This window comes from Barbus barbus (assembly GCF_936440315.1).
Source record: "Barbus barbus genome assembly, chromosome: 4".
Taxonomy (NCBI): domain Eukaryota; kingdom Metazoa; phylum Chordata; class Actinopteri; order Cypriniformes; family Cyprinidae; genus Barbus; species Barbus barbus.
In genome coordinates this window covers 29,695,913-29,717,487 of record NC_136732.1, presented here as the reverse complement: position 1 = coordinate 29,717,487, position 21,575 = coordinate 29,695,913, and the positions used below count along the sequence as shown (strand labels likewise).

Here is a 21,575-nt window from a genome sequence, read left to right as displayed (position 1 = left end):
CGCACATATGCAGACGTGTAAACAACTCACACCTGCAGGGCATTTTGAAACCTCAAGTGTGCATTGGAAAACAAGTTGTAAGTATTCGGTGATCCTCATCCAATCAGATGTTATGTACACACAGACACTCCAAGATCATAAGCGCATGTACACAGCACTCTCTCACTGCACATGCATGCAAACACTCCTTCCTAATTTACTCACACTAACAATTCCTCTCTGAGACTACTGATACTTCCTGTCTGACTGCATTTTCATTTCTCCTCGATAGGATGCAGCTGGAGGGTTGGTGTCTGGCCTCTATGTATGAGGACACTTATCAAAATAAATAAATATGCTGCTGTGAGCATGTAGGAAATACTACTGTTGCACATATTACATATATGAAATAACCTCTGTATCCCATACATGAAACACCCCTACTGTATTTTCGAAATCACGAAACTCACAATTTTACCTTAAGGCTAGCTCTGCCCCAGAAAATGCGGATGCAACAAAATTATTTTATGTAGATATTATGCAAATACAAAAATATGTAAGGCCATTCAATAAGGCAAAATATTGGCAATTAATCTTTTTTGTTGTTGTTTCTTTTTAAGGAAAGAAAAATAAAACATTAAAAAAATCTATTTATCTTTCATTAAAAAACTTGAGGCCTAAACAACATTCAGTCCTCAAGGCTTTTTAAACTTGCAGGCGAGACTTTGTTAGTCTTGCCGAGCTTTCCTTTTCTAGTTTACTCTATGCTGTTGCTGGGGTAATGCAGCCAAAGTTTTTCTCCGCTTGACTATATCTGCAATAAAAGAGCTTTTGTGAAGCGAAACACCCCTAGGTTGTGAGACATATATACACGTGCTTCTGGCAAACAATTAATTGGCACTTTGCAGTGCTAAAAGTGTTGATACACTTGATTCCTGTTTGGCTGGGAGGGGAGCAGAACAGCAGCCATTAATCAGAGTGTCTCTCAGCCATTTACAGAAGCATGTAAACTATCACACTGTTGCAGTAGTGGTGCAGCCGCAGCCTTGCCAGCTCATCTCAGCAATCCGTGTTTCCAGGGCCTTCTGTGAAAACTTACTTCAGCACTTTTGACCACCTCTCATTCTCATTCCTCTCGCTCCTGTGATTTCATGTGGCTCTGCGGGCTAGAACCATGTAGACTCGGTATGTCTCGGTCAGTGGGGTGTGGATGCATCCGCTTGTGAAATCAATGCTTCTGTTGGCACTTTTATAAGTGTGTGTGTGTGCGTGCTTGATTGATTCTGTTTTCTGAATAAACATGTTGGTGAGTTTATTTACATGATCAATCATTAGAGTTTAACCAAACAGTTCAACTGAAAATTAAACTTCTGCTATCATTTACTAACCCTCATGTCTTTCTAAACCGGTATGACTTTTTTTCTTCTGTAAAACATAAAAGACGTTTGCAAGAATGTTTTTGTCTATAGAACAAAATCATCAGAGTCCAATGTTGTTTTGGACCCCACTGACTTTTTTGGGTGGACTATCCCTTTGAGAGTTAAGTGTGTAATTTCACAACTAGCAAAATGGAAATTGAAATACAATGATTGTTTCCAAACAGATTTCTGCTGCAAGCGTATAGTGAATTGAATATTTATTTATTTACTTTCTTCTTAATGCCGTTGCAGCATCTATGGCTATATTCATGGTGAGAACCAGTTAATCCATACATAAGTCTGTCGTACACACAAGTTGGGGGAGGGACAATTTAGAATCTTCACCTAACCTGCATGTCGTTGGGCTGTGGGAGGAAACCGGAGTACCCACGCTGACACAGGGAGAACATGCAAACTCCACACAGAAAGACCTCCCGTCCCTGCCGGGGCTCAAACCGGGGACCTTCTTGCTGTAAGACAACAGTGCTAACCACCATCCACTAATTTGTATGCGCATTTTGGGATATCACATTAAAAAAACATTTGGATGGAAAAGCCAAGATACATTCTAAAAATGTGCGCGGAAAAAAAAATAACTCAATCGAGGTGGATACATTTTTATCAAATAAGAAAACATGCACATAAACTATGATGGAAATACATTTACCAAATAAATTACTCAATGCGCATCAAAAAGGTCATATGACATTGTGCGATGTGATGGCATAACTGGACTATCCAGCGGACCGGTCTCATTGCACCGTGTCTGAAATGCTGTTTTGTTCATTTTGAAATTGGCACCAGTTTATCAGGAAGTTAACTTTTTTTTTCCTCTTCATTTCACTGGATGGAAACAGTGCTTTATTCGCAAATGTTATATGTGATATTCCAATTTTTACAAAAGTTAAATTTGCAAATCTGGATGGAAACATAGCTATGGATTCTGTTATTTTCCTGTTTATTACTGTATTGTATAAAGTGCTATATAAATAAATTTGACTTGACTAGAGTACTTGTATTGTCCACTGCACATTAAACTAGAATAGAAAGGTTTTAAAGTTTTTGAACACACACACACACACTTTAGCCCCAGTCTTAGAAGGCCATAAGGCTGCACCCCACACTCTTTGAGTGACACCATGACTAATGCATACACAGATAAACAGCATCTATGACAAACATGATAAGAGTGTGGCGCAAAACTCACTGACAAACACCCCCAGATCCACATCCCCATGGAAAGTTGACACATACTGACTGATGGATGTCTCCATGGATACCTGTCACCGTGGAGACAGACACCAAGTCTCTCTCAGTGCAGTGCCATCAGAATCAAAGTGAGCGAGTGAAGCAGCAGGGAGGGATGGACATGAACAGAGGAGAGCAGAAGAAAAGCTGCGTTTATCTGACAGCCAATGCTGCAGTGTTTCTTTGGAGGTCTCCTCCCTCATGGGAACCTGTCAGCTTGTTGCACTGTTTTGTAGGTGGACGAATTCATCTCTGTCCATCCTCTTTTCTGTTTCCCTCCTTTCTCATTCAACTCTCTCTCCAGCCCTCCTTGGCCTTCACTTCAGAGGCGTGGCTACGGACGGGCTTATTTACCACCCGATAGAAAATCAATTAAATTAGAGTTTTAGCTTTAGCTTGTACATTTTTCCCAATTGATTATTGGCTATGCAAGTGTCGACAGTCAGCGTTGCATAATGACAGCTCAGTCCAAGCATTTCGATTCGGCCCATGTGGTTGTTTTAAAACCTACTAAGCATAGTTAAATATAAAGTTTTCCTTCAATGACGAAAAGTATGCAAATTAATACAGGAAAACTGGATTTAAACCTAAGACTCCCCATATGCAAATTAAAAACCTTATCCAGGGCTCAAGCATATGGATTATTTTCTGCTGGTCCAGTCGGGGCAGTAGTTTTTAAAGTAGTTTTCCAATTTTAACTTCCAACGCCAACATTTCCACCTGCACCTCAATACAAGAATCATCAATTATTCATTTTTTAACAATGCAGTTTTGTGTTTGGTAGAATTCATATTTTCATTAAATGATAAGGCTAATTGGTGCACAGTTTTTGTTAAAATTACAATTATTTCATTTACTTAAATTATTAAATTTAAAGGCTTTTTTTTCTTAAAAAAAAGAAAAATGTATAAAAAGCTAAAAATCAAAAATACAGCTTTAATGTAACTTGACAAATTCTCAAACACGCTTTCGATGTAAAACATAAACATATAATTACATACAGTATGCAAAACTGAAGCTTTCAAAATGATCACAGGGTCACTTTTGAAATTTCGACAAAAGCTCATTTATGTTAGCCAGTTAGGAAACATTGTCCATGTGACAAATCAGCTAAATTTGCAACAATATTGTAGAAGGTCAAATTTTTGCAAGGTTTGCAAGGTATAAAATGGCTGTACTACATCAACGAATGTACGATTTTTAGTGGCAAAGCAGCACTGATCCGAAAGGTCCAACACTCTCTCACAATGGTCCTGAACCATCAGGCCATCCTTATTCTGGGCCTTATGATTTCTGCGATGCGGAAATGAAATTTACTGTATAACGCGGAATGTCACGGAATTTGCTAAATTTTGGATGAATAAATCCAAAGTAGGTCAGTACACTTAAATCAAATTGTGATATGGACTAGTGTCTCTGAATATATATATAAAAATACATATACAAAAAAATACCATTCAATATGAATATGAGTCTGTGCGAATGAACAACGCAGGTGCACGGTTTTGTTTACTACACACATACTGAAGTGCGCGTCGCTTGCGGTGTTTTCAGCCTCTGCCGCCTCATTTTATCAGTACATAAACATAAATTATATCTAGAACTACCCTCGAGAGTCAATTCATGAGCTTTTGTTTCTTTTTAGAAAAAACACCATCACATCATATAAAAACTGAAACTTTAAGGTCCTCCCAGCAACCTGTCCAAATAAAAGTTTGGTTTAATTTGAAGAAACTGTGACAGAAATATATTTCTTAATATAGTACTACTAATAATAATAAAATGAGTAGTTATTAATATTTAGCTACCAGAAACATTATTTACCAGAAAAATACACAAAATACACAAAGTATTTCTGAAAAAAAAAAACCCATAATATTACTTTTTTATATTTATAAAATCAATTAATTTGAGGTGCTTTTGATAATTAAAATTTAACGAAACCATTCAAATGGAATACAGAATGTTAATGGAAAATGCTGAATTTGGTAGAAATAAAACTGAATTTGAGGGAAAAATGTATTTCATAGTGCCTTAAAAAGTAAAACATTTAATACATTTCTGTTAAATTGCACAAGTTTAATGATTTCAATTAATTAGACGTGTTTTGATTCATATTTTATATTTAACCATTAAAACAAGAGTCTAATAAAATTGAAATGGAAAAAAACAGCTGAGCATTTGAGTGAATAATTTGGACTGCAACAGTAAAGCTTCACCAATTTGGTAATGGTAAAATCATTTTTCATGGCAAACTTTACAATTTTCTTCAACTAAATTTTATTTCCTCTTATATTAACTTTAGTTGCCCACACCGCATCTCCAAATGCCCACCCCAGCAAGTCATCTTAGTAACACCAGAGCATCGCTCTTTCATTCTCTGCTCTCCAGACCCTTCCTAAACTCCCTATAGCTCCTGGCAGCCTTCTCTTCAATGTTCTCCCTCCATCATTCTCTCCCACACTGGGTGAAATGGAAGCACGCTTTGAGAGCCTGGGGTTGCTATAGTAACAGGCTCACTCACCATCTTGCGTGTCACCATCACATGAGCTCCTGACGACCGTAGCCCAACTCCGAGGCTATGTGGCTGGGACGGCTCCATCACTCTGCTCTGGGGATTCAGAACCCCACCTGGGACTCCCTGTCTCTCTCTCAGCGCTGCCACTGCTGCTACATAGGGCTGTATCTACAGAGAGAGATGACAAGGTCGACCAAACAATTAACGAATGGGCAGCTTAATGAAATAAATAAATCCACACGCCTGAGTCAACTCTCTGTAGACTTCCAACACCCACAACAGGGCTCAATAATACATTTTTTTATTTTTTTTTTGGCCCGGGTTGTTTGAGTCAGATTTTTACTTGCTCTGCCAACATTTATACTGGCAACCCCACAAAATAAATAAATAGCGATGCTATTTTTAGCCACATATTTTAATGTGTATTAGTATATATATGTTTTTCATTAAAATATTTTGTTTTTTTGTGACAAAAAAAAAACTCCATTATGTATTTTCAAAATACTACAACTAAAACCAAAATAAAAAGCAAACTAGAAATATACAAAACCAATAAAGCAGACAAAAAATTAAAATACAAAAATAAAAGTTGATTCAAAATATGAATAAATACTATTATAATGCATTAATAATACTAAATAACACTGTATTGCATTCAATTATGGAGCTAGACCTGAACGTTTAAACAGCCAATAATAATAATAATTATTATTATTATTTATTTATTTGTTTTGGACTGGGTTGGCCGAGTCCAATTTTTATTTTTATCCACACAATTGAACAAACAGTTATTTTAGTCACATATTTTAATATGCATATTTACATTTTTAATCGAACACATTTTAATTTTTTGAAACAACAAAAAAACTCTATGACAGCAATTAAATAAATACATTTCTAATAATGTTTTGAAGGATGCTTCCAAGATCTTGCTAAATAACATTTAAATTAGCATAATTCACACCAACAATGTGTAAAACATGTCAGAAATCCAAATTTTTAAGTAAAAACACATGTAGAAGCTCAACAAATATAATGTTCAGTGACAGCGCTGCACTGACCCGATAGGGAAACTGACAGTTCCATCAACTGGCTCAAAATTCTCTTACACTTGCCCCGGGCCATTAGGCCATCCTTATTTGTAGAGGCCTGCACAGGATCACTGAGAACCCGAGAGAGCGAGAAAGAGAAGTACGTGTGTGGGTGAAGGAATAAAGGCCAGCACATTCGCATGATGGCACTCTGCATAATCACTCTAAACATGGAGCCAAGGCACTGATTTATCACAGAAACAGGGCTGACGTCACAGCACGGACACTTCTGTCTTGCGCTACCTTGCTCTATCCTTCACTATCTTTCTTCTTTTGCCCTTGATTCTGTCTTTTTTTTTTTTCCCCACAGCACTCTCACCTGAAGACAGGGGAAATCAAATTTTCACCACTTTCATAAACACCTCACTCAGTTTTTAATCAGACTAAATGTAAATGAGCAAATGTGTACATTTTTTAATTCATCTCTTTCTATGATGGACCTATGCATGGCTCATATTTCTATGGCACAGTGAATATTGTTGGGAATGTAGAACCAGTTTTTAACAAATGTTAACAATTTTTCAACATCTGGATTGTTCTGCTGATGCAGACAGAAAAGCGTTTCCTACTAAAAGTCAATGTGACTAATTCCCAGTGAAACAGGGTACTAAACAAGCAGAAATTAAGAATGGGACATGATTTTATACATTAGGAATTGATTGGATTGTGAAACTAAAACTAAAACAGTTAAAATCATATTTGTTATGTGAAATAAATCTGTAATAATAATATGAAAACATGAAGCTGAAATAAAAATATTCGATGAAAACCTTAAAGTTGTAGGCTAAATGAAAATAGAATATTATAAACATTTATTTTATTTTTTGCTCAAGTACAAAAGTTGAAATACTAACATTACTAAAACTAAAATAAAAAAAATAAATAAAAGCTAATTCAAAATATTAATAAAAACTATAATAGTACAAAAATAATGATAAAATTATATGTTGCATTTATTTATGGAGACAGACTTGAAGATGATGCCTAAATAGTTAAACAACTTTGTTCAAAAAGGACAGTCATGTCAGATGAAGTCCGTGTTATTAAATAAAAGATTACAAATCCAACACAGATTTGTTTCTTTAAAAAAAACAAAAAAAAACATGAAACTGAACAATAAAACAAGGAATACACAAAGTAAAGTTTGAATTAAATGTGATGAGAGAACCACAAATGCTATTACAAAGATGCCTTTGATTGCGACAAACTTTCTGGTTGCGCATAACAACAAACATTTGTGAATTAATGACTCTTCAGTTCTTTTTAATGAATCAACCAAAAATACTAAAAAAAATCATCACAAACTCATTAGTTATAAGTTTGAATCTGTCTAATGACTCAGGCAATGACTGAATAAGTCAGGGCGTTCTACTCAAGTACTAAGAGAATCTTAAATATAATCTTAAAGGAACCAGAATTACTACATTACTTATGATTCCCAGCTTTAACTGTGAAAAACGTGCATAATTCAAGGTCCTTCCTTTGCATTAAACTCTTACTTTGCGACTACTTCCTCCTACCCCAGAGGACAGCATTAAGACGTTCCACAAGCACACACAAACACACCTCATGGTGACCACCACTTCACAGTAAATAAACTCTCCCCCAGGGACAGTGTCTGCTTAAAGCCTCATGAAAAGCAGCACAGATGAGGCTCCAAATCCAGGACTTCTAATCAGACACCATCATCATCATCGTGATATACTGGATTCTGGCTGGCCTGCTTTGTAAGACACAGTCGGCGTGCTCGTTCGCAGGTACACATACATGCGCACATTTACTACAGGAAAATCCCCTTAGCCTGAGTCTACACTGCTGCGCCGAGCTTTCCTCCTGCCCTGGCTCACTTATTCCTCCGGTGACCCGAATCAAACTCCTTCCAGATAGTGTGGTTCAATGCGGCAGCACCGCCATAGTGCTTGCGTTGTGAGGTCACTGAAGCCTGAATGCTCTCATTACCAAACTGCCTCTCCAAACACATGAGCTAACCATAGCCTGACCACTTCCATTACCCCAAGTCAGCTTTACTCACACATGATCGAGCCATTGTCCGACCACCCTTACAAGTCAGGCTCTGTCTGTTTAGCCATGAAGTAAGCAGCTCCTGACAGTCTCCATTAGGGAATATCAATGTGACAATCCATTATCTATATAACATCATATTATGGCTGCCTCTAAAAATCAATGACTTATGAACACATGCCTGAATCTTAGGTTGACTTGCAGTTGACCTGGTGCTTTTGCCAATATGCGTTAGGATCATGGCTAAAACACTTCCAGATGTACAGTTCTTCATGTTTTGAGTCAAACATGATGGGCTAAACATAGAGCCATCACTTGCAGTTAGCATTAGTCATGCATGGATAAACCTCAGTACGGCTGCAGTCACTACAAACACATTGTGCAGAGTAAATGTTCTGAAAGCATCTCGGCCGGCGAGCTTTCTTCAAATAGCTGCGCAGAGGCCAGCATCTGTCATGACTCGACTTACTTCATGAGCGAAAACCCAAAAATACACCATGTGTGACCTTAAAATCCCTCCATGTATTCTTTCTCTATGAACAAAAATCTAAACGTTAATTTTGTTCACCTGCCAACAACACAAGCAGCACTAAACATACTTGCGTGAACCAAGTCTTGAAAATCTGCTAATGTACAGATAATCTAAACAGAGATAGATTGCTTTATTAACACACGGCTGCCTATTTTGCCTCAAATCCACACTGACTCATTAATAATCGCTCACGGGCAATTTACTTAACTCTGCACTGGCCATCCGTGCCTATTGTCCATCTTCGCGAACATGCGATCAAGATGTTCCCCCCCCCACCGCTCACACATGACAGACCTCTCGCCCAAATCGCTCCATCCCTAAAGCCTTTTACCTCCACATGAGCGCACTTCTATCGCTCCAGTGGGTTTCCAGACCTCACCACGGGAGACTCGAACGCCACGAATGCTTCCTGCCTTGGGAGACATTTCCACTCTTTCCAATTATGTCACTTCGGGGCTGGATTACGGTAATAATTTTATATCGCTAACCACTGCCATTCCTTACTGACAATTACTCAATAATTAAAGGTCTGACAGTCTTCATTGTTCCCCTGAAGGACCAGCACACAGGCCTGGACCGGGTAACTCAATCAAAGCAATCATGGCTAATTATGCCGTGGCCCTCTTCCTCCACGCCCTCACTCTGCGGGGAGAGCGAAGGAGGCCAGAATCAGCACTATGGATGGGTCAGCGCTCACACGGCTCAATCCACCTCGTTTATCGGTTTTGAAAGCAGGCCAGAGCATGCAGAACGCTCACCACGTCACTTCAACCCTGCGTCTGCACACGCAGGGTGACAAGCAATGATTTATACCAAGCCATCTCCATATCGACGGAGACGCCTTGGATTGCTAAGTTAGGCAGTGGTCAATTCAGCAGTCCAGCCATCTCTTCAATGAAGCCTGCAGATGGCCTTCTCACGATCCAGCCGAGAGCGGCGTGTCTTGAATGCCACTTAGGCGTTTTGCATGAAAAGTCTGGCTTCTGACTCTCGGATCGTTCGAAAGCATTTCAAGCTAAGAAGGCATCCAAGAAGGGTCATCCTTCACCCTTGCTTAAACAAGGGGATTTATATTTTATGTGCGGTGCATTAAAATAAGACAGAAGTGTCTCGCACTTGCCATGATGGTGTAACTGTTGTCCCTAGACATCACTTCAGACTTATTCATTACACTTTTATAACTTTGCTCAATGTCATAATTCAGCCAGCCAGTAGACGTAACACGTTGCAAGATGCATTAAACGTTCTGCTCTGGCATAGTGTTATACGGCCTTGAATACTGACTATGAGTACGGGCAGTGCACTGTAAAGAGGCGTCTGTCCGGCAATGTAACGGCTTAAAGATTATGGGAGGTAAAACAAAAATTCGACACAGGCTCTGATTTTTGGCTTTAAACAATGGTCAGTGGAAGCACTTAGCCCTCCGACAATACCTGCTTTTGATAAACTTGCTTTGGACTGAGATGGAGTCTTACAATCAACAGTATCGTACTGCAAAATTTCTCTGCATGTCATCAGCCAGAATTTAGCTCCAGATCCCATGGCACAAGAGCACCAAAGACTAGTGGATGGCTAACATCATCCAACATGCTACAAAACCCTCCCACGCCCCTTCTGAATTAGAAAAACAGACCTTTATTGTTATGCAGCGGATATTCCAGAAAAGAAAACTGACTTAGGGTGATGTGTCACCTGGCATGTGCAAGAAGCAGCCTATGAGGCAGTTTAGCCATGCAGTGGAGTGTGTGTGTGTGCGTGCGTGCATGCATGTGTGATCATTTCTGTGAGTCATCTAAATTTCTTGCAAAGAGACAGGTGTGCAGGTGTGTTGAACCATGTCCCATGTGCGAGCGTGTGTTTTTGCTTATCCTTGTCATTGTCTATGAGCAAACAAGACAGATTTATGACTCTAATAATTAAAGAGCGTTCCGGTTTAATTAATGCATTACTGTACACATCCATCATTGATTTTTACTAATGGAAATAGAGGTGAACAAGGGTGAAGTAAAATATATAAATAAAATTTCCAAATGGAATACATAAAGTTTGCTCCCTGGCCATCCAGTTCCTACAGGATGAATGCTTTATTAAAGGAATATTCCAGGATCAATACAAATTAAGCTCAGTAGCCAGCATATGTGGGATAATATTGACTACCACAAATAATTTTGAATTGTGCCTTGTTTTTTTTTTTGTTACAATGAGGCATAATGCAAGCGGGGCCAATTTTTGAGGAACAGAATTTTTAAAAGCTTAAACGTGGCGCTTATTTTATAAAAGCACTTACATTGAATCATCTAACAAAACTTTAGCTATAAAAACTGTTTACATCATATTTACAGTCATTTTTAGGTTCCATGGCTTTCCATTATCATAGTGACAGATGTGTAATATTGCACAGAAAAAAAAAAAAAAAAAAAATTCTCCCCCACACTAAAACCATGTTAACAGATCTTATCTCGTGGCTATACTACGGAGTTATTTTTACAATCTGAAACATGTACAGATGAAACCAATTCCCTTCCATTGCGAATGCCTCACTGTAACCCAGATTTTCACTTTTTGTAAAGGAAAAGGCAAAGCAGAAATTAATTTCTGTGTTAATCAACATGATGCCACAAATGCTGTTGATTGAGCTTTAACCATAATTGAAACCTAATTAACCTGAAATATTCCTTAAAATGTCTCAAATATGTTTCTGATGTTTAACAACAAAAAACTTTTTAATATCCAATAATACACAAAAAAAGCTGGCAGTTTCTTGCGGTTTATCCCTCTAATAGATGATCAAGGCTGTAACATGTGCAAAGTTATCATGCAACACTATGCAACAGCACCTTACTCTCCACATACACAATCTAATCCTACTAAGGCGGCTGGTTCTGTTCTGCAGCTGCGTCTTGTTTTTCCTTGATGTCAACCGACTTTCATCGCCTTCGTTTTCTGTCTCTCTAAACCACCTTTTAATCATTATCTAATTATTTAGATCTAGATTTGCCGCAGGCGCTGATGAGCAACTTGCTGAGTTGCAGCCCTGAAGGGTCTGATTGGAGCAGAAGGGTTGAGGGTGCAGTGCTCCCTAAAGCATGTCTGCGTAAAGCCTTCCTCTCTTGACGGCTGATGTCTGTCACCTTTTGACCCACTGAAGTTAAAAGCCGCTTTATACATTTAAAAAGGCACATGAAACGCTAAAGTAAGGTGAGGCATCAAAGGTCGACTAGTGCACATAAAAGGTATGATTTTAAAGGACTTTTAGCAAGAGAAGCTTGAAGCTGATGCAAAAAAATAAAGCATTAGATATCATTTATCAGTTATAACTTCACATGCAATATATTGCACAGTTACAGAGAGGAATGGAGCGTGAACAAAGGCATTTAACTGATTATTCATAAAACTTCATGTCACCTTTAAATTTAACGCCTGCGTGTTAAGAGAACCCATTGGAAAATCCACAGCAGGTAAATGGTTCACTTCAAACCATTCAAGAGGCATTAGAGAGTTATTAACGTGCATTAATTCCAACATGGTGGATGGTTTTTATGAATACAGCCCTGGATGACTCCAGAGTTTAAAGGGATAGTTCAAGCACAAATGAAAATGCCGTCATCATTTACTCGCCCTCTTGATGCTCCTAACCTGTATGACTGAGTCAGTAACTATTCATTTTAACTGCATCTTTTTTTTTATCATACAATGAAAGTAAATGGTGACTGAAGTTGTCATTTCTGCCTAACACAAATTGTACCAGCTCTGAGGAGCTGCAAGAGCTGAAAAAATGTAACGTTTTAGTACTCAACAAGCTGTTTACCAACATACATGTGGCATGATTGTGATTGCAGCCATTTTGGCCCAGCAATACCTGGCTTGCAATGTGAAATGTCTCCCTCAAAGCTTACGTTCAAATAAATGTATTTATGTGATGTGTCATGGCTTACGTTGCCAAGGGAACATATACGATAATGAAAGTACATTTCTACTCTCTTATATATGCACTCTGGATGGAGCCTGAGCTCTCTGTATAAAGCCTCAATCATTCTCTTCCAATATGATAGCATAACTCTGGATCATCTTTTACACCATAAACTTTAAATTAACCTACAACCCTTTTACTTCTGAAATGACAATATAACAGCAGCAGCATTTGCTATTTCAACCCAATAATACACAGAGAGATAAGGTATAGCTTTACTCCTCCGTAAATAAGATACAGCACGAGACACCTGTGTGAAGAATTGCACCCTGTTCCTTCAGCAACAGATGCCCAAGTCATCACCACTCATGTCACACACACACTCAGAGCGCACAGCACATGCCTATGGGTTAATTTTCCCTCAGCTGAACCACCACGACAACACATCAGCATTTAAACCCTTCGTTTCATGTGTCACAGATAACAGCAGTGGATCTTCATTCATTGCGCTTAATCTGTTTGTTTCTTGTTCGCGAGCGGTGGAGCGCTGTAGTGATTTATCACAGGCCACACAGCGCCTTCGTATATACCCATAAATTTGGACAAAGCGTCTTCCAAAGTGAAACCACTCAATCATTTTCCCAAAATACAACTGTAATCCAAAGTTTAAAGGCAACGGCTTTAGTGGTTGCCACACTAGTAAACCAAGAAACAGCGTGACAAGTAAACTAAAGAAATTGCGCATTGGTGAGCATCCTTGGTTTCACACTCTGACAAATACGCACTGAGAGGCCGATATTTACGTGTTACGTAGAAAAGTCTAAGATTATTGCACACATAACCAGCACGGACTAAAATAGCGGACGTTACGTTTTCAGACTAGGTTTGTGTTTAAAACGAATAACCCCTCATTCCGCGTCTTGTAATAAGCAGTCCTATATCCTAAAGTAATCCATCCATAATGTATGACTCTATGTCACTACATATTGCTGAAAGGTGTCTCGACAGCACAAATTCATTAGTTTACATCGACGCCCGGACACACACGCGTGCGCGCACCCGCTCTCAACTGGACACATACAGAGACACACACATACTGCCGCATTAATTCCTTTTTACTCATATGCATAATAAAACAAGGCTTTCGTTATTATAGTTGTTAACACAAATGGCAAATAATAGAAAATACAAAATTAGGCAATTATACGCAGCTGTTTACGAAGGCTATTTATGCATAAATTTCCTAGACTACATACATACAAAATGTTTGCTTTACAAGTAGTATTACTACATTTATCCAGCCTTACCTCGTCTGCTCTACCTTTGTTTTTTAATCTAAATATATCCTTCAGAAGCTGTGGTGCGGAGTCGATGTCTCCTCTAGCCTGTCTTTCTCCGTCTCCCTCGCTCTCCCTCTCTCTGTGCAACACCCCCCTCTCTCTCTCTCTCTCTCTCTGTTCAACACCCCTCTACCTCTCTCTCTCTCTCTCTCTGTTCAACCCCCCCTCTCTCTCTCTTAAATTGATTCACCCTTTCGCAGAGCTGGAAGCACAGCACTGTCTGCCTGTGAGTAGTGGCGGGTCAGATGGAAAAATACACGCAGAAAGAGATAACAGCCAACTTTGCCAGAGTAGGCTACGTCTTTCAATAAAAACATGTAACATATTAATGAGCCTGTAGAACATGGTTAAAAGCTCATGAGATAAATAAATTATAAGCCTGAATCAAAATGGTACAACAGAAATAGTAAAATAACGATTAAATAGCAAAAACCGACCACTCAAATTTAAAGGGGCCATGAACTGAGAAATCAAAATTCCTTTGATCTTTGACATAAGAGGTCATTGTTCTATAAAAAAAAAAATATCCTGTAAATTTCAGAACTTTTTTCATTAGTCTGAAAACAGCTTATATTAAAGACAATCTGCCAAAATGACAGCTTGTGGAATGTTCTACTCTATGATGTAATAGTGTGGCTAAACTCCGCCTCCACAGAAGATGATCAACGCCTGCTTCTACATCACTGCCTGTTTAGGCCCGCTCACTGTAGTGTTTACGAGAGAGGCGAACGCACAGGTCTACACAGGAACCAAATGATAAAGATGGCTCTGAAGACAACAAGGCGCTCTGCAGTATCAAGCTGTGGAAAAACAGTGTTTGCATTGCCTTCCTTCTGATCCCAAGGTTAGGAAAGAGTGGATTAACTATTTTTAATGAAAATCCAGACCGCGTCAGTAAGAACTCGGTCCTTCACTTCATTTTACCACGAATTCGTTTACAAACAAGGCAAAATTCGATGTGGGATTCTCAAAAAGATTGAAACTAGATGCTGTGCCGACTGGATCTGACAGTAATGTTGCAACACAATTGTAACTGTTTTCATTAAATTATCACTATTGCTTTGTCACTTCTTACATATTGTTTGATACGTATTGAGTTATTTATGGGTTTTTGACCTAAATCACAGCAGCGTCCATCTATGAGAAAAGTACGCTGTCAAACATACACAACTGTTAGCCAATCATAACAGTGGGCATTTACTTCCGAGTCAACAATCTGCCACGCTTATTCAAACAGGGTGGTCTAATTAAGTGGGGTCAAAAACAGCACAGAAAACAGCCTATTACTTCTCAATTATTATGTTTTTTGATGTAAAAATCATAAGTAGTTACATAGTAGTAATCATAAGTTATATAAGTAGACCTCAGAGAACAGTACAAAATAAAAAACAAAGGCAGTTCATGACCCCTTTAAAAGTGTACTCTCATTTATCAATCAAACCTAAATATGGAACCGTGAACTGAAGACTTTAGAAACTGCATATGATCCTTAAATTTGCTGTAAAACAAGGTTGTTCAAGATATTCAGACTAACCCAAACACGCCCTCAATTAATATAGCAATAATATTTACCTGTCAATCAAAAGCAAAACAAGCTCGACACCTGTCAAGTGTTTGAGGTTCTCTTTAGCCATGTAAAGCTTTAACTCTGGTTTTGCTTCTGTCTGGTCTTCCTGTATAGTAATTTTTTAACGTTTTACTGTAAAAGCTGTTGTTGACAGTTGAATAATCGCGAACATTTTGTGCATACAATTTACAAAAAAACGCTCCATGTTAACAAGCCACGCTCTCAGCTCCCGGATTCCCATTTGTGGACTTCCCACTGTGAACGTGCAAAATAGGCTTGTGCCAACAGGTCAATGCATTCTGGTTAGAAAATTTGTCCGTCTATGATTGGCGCTGCAGCAACATTATGATCACATATGCCATCAAAGTACCGCAAGTACAAAATAAGACCAGCCACCAAGGTCAGGCGCTGCAGTTGCTCAAAATTGGCTGTGAAAGCCTTGATGACAACACTTTATTCTCATTGGTCAGATTCTGTGATGACAAGGATGACAAGGTGTTGCATGTTTGTTCTTAGACAATTTCCTACATTTAATCAATCTTGAGATTAAATATCTGATATTCAAACAAAACACACAAAACATTAACAAAAATTAAGATTAGGCTATCAAGTAAATATACATTTTTATTACATTTACATTTATGCATTTAGCAGACGCTTTTATCCAAAGCGACTTACATTGCATTGAAGTTACAGTTGTTGTTTTTTTTACATTTTATCAGCTCTATATCAAAATATACATTTTTATTGCATAAGAGTAAAGGTTTGGAAGAAAATACTCTGGTTAACCTATTGCTAATATTTATCTTGACATTGGTTCAGCACACTCTGGAAAGCAGAAGTGCCCGACCTGACGGACGTCTCTTTACTCCTCCTTTGCCTGCAACTGGTAGATCTCGACAATCGGCAGGGTTGCCAGGTTTTCACAACAAAACCCATCCAATTACTACTCAAAACTAGCCCAATGGCGTTTTAAAATTCACATTGCAGGAGCTAAATACGTTATTGGTACATTTTTGTTAATGTTATTGGGGTCACTTCAACCTGCAGACACGGAAAACCACCCACGGCAACAGTGTAAAATTACCCCAATTCCGCAGGAAAACCGCAGATTTGGCAACACTGCCAACCGGTGGCAGGCTAGTGTAGTTCATCTCGAACAAGCTTAATGATTAAAAGATTATTGTTCAGTGTGGCCAAGTCCACGGTTTTCCCATGGAATTGGGCTACTTTTATATTGTTGCTGCTTTTTTTGTTTAATTCTGCAGGCTGAAATATGTCTGACAAAGCAATTTGCTTTAATCATTTACAGCAAAATCAGATTACAGGCAGTTTTATCTTAAAATTAAAAAAGTCAAATAATTATGAATTACAAAAATATAATAGTCTATTTCAGTGGTTTTCAAACCTGTCCTGGAGGCACTCTTATCAGACATTCCTGATTCAACTCATCAGCTCGTTAGTAGAGACTGCAAGACCTGAATTGGGTGTCTGTTAAGGGAGACATACAAAATGTGCAGGGCAGGGGTGCCTCCAGGACAGGTTTGAAATTTTTTTCAAAAACTATTTTGAAAAAAAAAAACGTTAGCTGATGATAACTGGCTAACTAACTAGCTACCTGATGCTAACTTGAGGTAACTTTTAAATATAAAGTCCAAATATATTTATTCAACCAACTAGTTAAAATTAATTTGATGGAAAATCAAAGGATTTGATGTTCAGAACAGAATAACTACAGTAATTGGCCATTGCCCCCTGGGAGCGTTTTACCCCACCTGGCAGGGGGAGGGCGTTTAACCCCAAACACTATGTTTGAGAAAAAAATAATGTCATTCTGAAAATATAATAATATTTTTATTAAATAACGTACTCTCTATCTACAGGCCCTACTGTCCTTACATCAAATATAACTGTGATGGTCTACAAAACAACAAGCTTTAAAACACTTTTTTTCTTACTGCTGCAAATTAGATAATTTACAGTGAAATCTGTTTTCTCTCCGGTACATCACCAGTGTTAGCTTCATGCTGAAAACTTCTACATCACTCTCATCAACGTAGTCCATAGTTACAATACAAATGTATCTTGACTTTATCTTGTGGTTATTTTGGAAAAAACAGTAGGGGGGCGTTTTCCCCCACTCTACCCTGCCTTCTGATGTTCATTCATGTTTATTTTTGCTATAACTAGTAAAGACGAAGTGATGATCGGTTCACATGCTGTCTGAACTGAGGCGCTACAGCAATCCGTCACAAAACATTTAAAGAGCCACAAAACTGTATTTATTGTTTAACTTAAAATAATACAAAATTAGAAAGCTGAGACTTCATCTCATATCAAAAGTAACCTGCTTTGTCTTGCCTTTTCTTTGCAATGTTTTTTTTGTGAGAAAATGATGTGTGGTGTGAGAGCACCATGACTTGACTTGCAACAGTTGCAAAGGGTCAATTGGGTTTTGTTTAGCAGACCTGGCTACCCTGTTACTGTTGCTCTACTCCACTCACAACTGTGTTCCAGTATGTGCATTGCTTGAGATTGATGCATTGGCCTCTTCTCAAACTATTTTCGTCGGTCTTGCCAAATTTAGTTTGACATGTAAGTTACTCAATATTAACTTACTATTATTTGAACAATTTCTTATACAAACAATTTTAAACTTGCAACAGCATTGTTGTTATGAGTACCTGCTGCCGGATCACTCGCTCATGCGAATAAGCCATAAAATTTGTAGTTTAAGCCCCTCCCGTGTATGTAAATCTCTCATCTACAGGGACAATTACTTATTTAATGAGCAATGGCGCAGATGAATGACCGTATTTCATGCGCATCACATCAGAACGCGTAGGACATGTCAATCAATCGATGCACTCTACGGCAGAGACAGACATCTGTCCTTTTATCGACACGAGACAGGCCTGGTAATGCATAAGAATTCCCTGCTCAGCTTCGCACTTTGTGTATTTGTGTAGGAGTGATATTTGTGCGCGTATGCGTGAGTGAGGTACAGAACGCATGTGCATGCGTGCGCTTCGCTTTGAATGTTGCGTTGGCATAGCAACGCCGGGAGCGAGCATCCAGCATCTGGCTTTAAACACTTCCACCAAGCACCTTTTCTTAGCAATTTAGAGCGAGGTTGCGGTGAAGATCGCGATAAATAATTGTGAGGGATATCGCTCGATACACGGGGGCGTGACAACTTGAGTTGGTGCTTGGAGGAATTGGGGGGTAAATGAGGTGTGAGAGGAAGAGGGAGAGGTCAGCGGAGGAGAGAGAGAGAGGGATGAGGGATATCAGATGGCTGATTAGCACTGAATTGATAACATTCTAAATTCAGACATGAGGAATCAGTCAGTGCCTCACTCTCTCACTCTACTTTTAACTCTTCACATCCGACTCTGAACTAAGTGCATTCGTTGCTTGCAATAAACGTCTGAGAGATGAGATTGCGGCTGACTTTACCTCCCTTTACCCCTCTCTTATTTTTTTTTCTCTCAGGACGGATGTCTTTCAGCCTAAAATTATATTTACATTGGGCTATACGGCTTCCTCGGAGGGGCTCGTACGGTCCAGTGGCCAATCCCAGCGGCACCCTCGAACTCCTTTCACCTCACTTTGGTCTCCCCTCCTCCGTCGCTCTCTGCGGTGCACTCGCTCCACTGACATCACATCTATACCATTAGCTCCCTCGCTCTCTTTGAATACCCCCACCCCCTTCCCTTCCTGCCTTTTGCCCCCTAACTGTGCTGAATGCAGTAGTAGAGGAGGCATTGTTCACAGCCCACAGCTCAACCCTGGAATTGTTCACCAGTAGGTTCTCTCTCTCTCTCTCTCGTCCAGCTTCAGCATGCTGCTCCTTCTTCCTCTCCCTCCCTCTCTCTCTCTATTAAATTTCCAGTCACACAACAGTGCAGTGGATATCCCTCCCTCCCTCCCTCCGGTTCTCTCTCTCTCCCTCTCCTCTTTCCAATCTCCTCCTTTCTCCCACAGATACCCTCCTATGTTGAAATCTTCCTGGATCTCTGTATGTCTCCCTATTGACTGCTCTCTCTCTCCAAGTCGAAGCCCTCAATCTCCATTGATTAAGACTGCAAGCTGTCCCCCTCCTCATTTACAATCGCCTCATCTCTTCCGCTTTCACCCCAATTAAAACAAAACCTCTCTCTAGTTTAGTTCCCCCCCAAACACACTCACTTGCAGTTATCCGGCATGGCAGTCGTGTACGTTGCGCAGTGTGTGTGTGTGTATTTTGACCATGTGGACTGTGTTTTTTTTGCCCCTCGCGGGGCAGCTGAGATGTGACTGATTATGTGGACACCACGGGTCATTAAATGAACAGTGATGCGGGCCGGCTGGAGGATTAATGCAGTTCATATGATGAAGACAGAGCGGGCGCACTGAACACTATAGGCCCTGTGTGTGTGATTACCACCCTTCACAGGGAGCCAAGGGAAAGCGAGGCCCTTTGAGCACCATGATGCTTTACTAGCTTTAGCTATAGTGTCCTCACCCACAGAGTGAAATACTCTGGGACGACACGGTGCTCTCGGCAAGTGTTTGCTGTAGCAGTAACAGCGCACTTCAGAAACCCTCCACCTTCCCCAGCTCCACCTGTATAGATCTGCTATGGGGTGATCATGTGTATTTGCAGCAGCAGTATTTCTTACATGCTCACAGCAGCATGTTGTGGATGTATCAGCAGTAGCAAGTCTCGGTACTTGCTCTGCCACAGCAGCAGCGTAGCAGATCTATTCTGCCAAGACCAAATACAGTAAAATGCCAATCCCTCCAAGAGTTTTCATGACAGAACTGATACTATTTTTCTTATATAAACAAACTGCTTCACAGCTTATCCTTATTATTTTTTTCAAAACAAAGAATATGACAAAGTGGATCCCTGCGGAAAACATTTTTACATTATTTTGACATGTATTTATTGTAGGGAAAATGCAACAAGTTCATTAAACTGGACCTTGAAAATGAAAATATAAATGTTTTTAGAAACCATACAAACCTAACATGAAGGACTAGATTTTGAAAAGATTTTTCCTTTTCTTTATGGCGAACTCTGTTTAAAGTGTTTCCTGCTGTAGTGTTGCTCTTCAGAGGCCACTCTTGTGTTCAGGCGTTGAAGTGTCTATTGTAAAATCTGTGCCTCTGTGTTTTTGTAACACTTTTTTTGTACACAGGTTCATGAGACATGTGGAAAGCGCTGCTTCCTCTCTGCTGCATTAAACTATGTCAGCAGATTGAGCCATATCAAAATTTGCTATTCTCAAGGGCATGTCAGAATATATCTAACGCAGTAAGTAATTCATGCCATGTTTGTGTCAAATCCTGTGTTGTCCTCTCCAGATGACAGAAAGGTGGGGGTACTGTTCTTTGCGTGCCTTTTCGAAAGGCACCAATACAAAACAATAATATGCAACATGATGTGTGATGTCACCGTGTGTGACGCTCCATGGGCCATCTTGCAGTTGCTTCCAATTGCATTAAAGTTTAACTACTGCATTAGCACAAAGCACACTTTCAGTTAACTGCATAATGTTAGTACTTTGCTCAGCGCTGATTGCTGAGATGTTTGTATGTACAGATGCATACTTTCCCTGTGACAGCAAATATTTTCTGAATGAAAGGCCAAGTTCTGTTCTGAAATTCCACCTCCCCAGCTCCACCTGTATAGATCTGCTACAAATCATTAGATGTGCTATTCATGCAGCAGCAGTATGCGTCTTAAATACTCACAGCACTGTATCGGCGTCTGTATTGGAAGTAGCAAGTTCCAGTACTTGCTTTGCAGCAGCAGTAGCAACAATAAATCTACAGCAGCAGCAGCTTATAGCAGATCTATTTCTCCAAGACCAAATACATTAACATTGTCATATCCATTACCATGCTAAAATCTTCAGAGAGTTGTCATGATAGAAATGCATTTAAAATATTTCCAGCTGTG

General features: G+C 39.3%; 1 protein-coding gene across 4 annotated transcripts in view; it reads right to left on the bottom strand.

The window, feature by feature from the left end:
- LOC306865459 (leucine-rich repeat-containing protein 4B-like) overlaps positions 1–14,130 on the bottom strand; it is a 35,124-nt gene extending 20,994 nt beyond the window's left edge. For 2 of the 4 annotated variants that reach the window (XM_079410060.1, XM_079410063.1), the window contains exons 1-2: positions 14,026–14,121; positions 5,170–5,331 (exon numbers count right to left, since the gene is read on the bottom strand). The gene's annotated coding sequence lies outside the window, so the exon portion shown is untranslated. Of the gene's footprint in view, positions 1–5,169; positions 5,332–14,025 lie in introns of all 4 variants that reach the window. The other 2 variants (XM_079410062.1, XM_079410061.1) reach the window with 2 other exon arrangements.
- Positions 14,131–21,575: the final 7,445 nt, after the last annotated feature.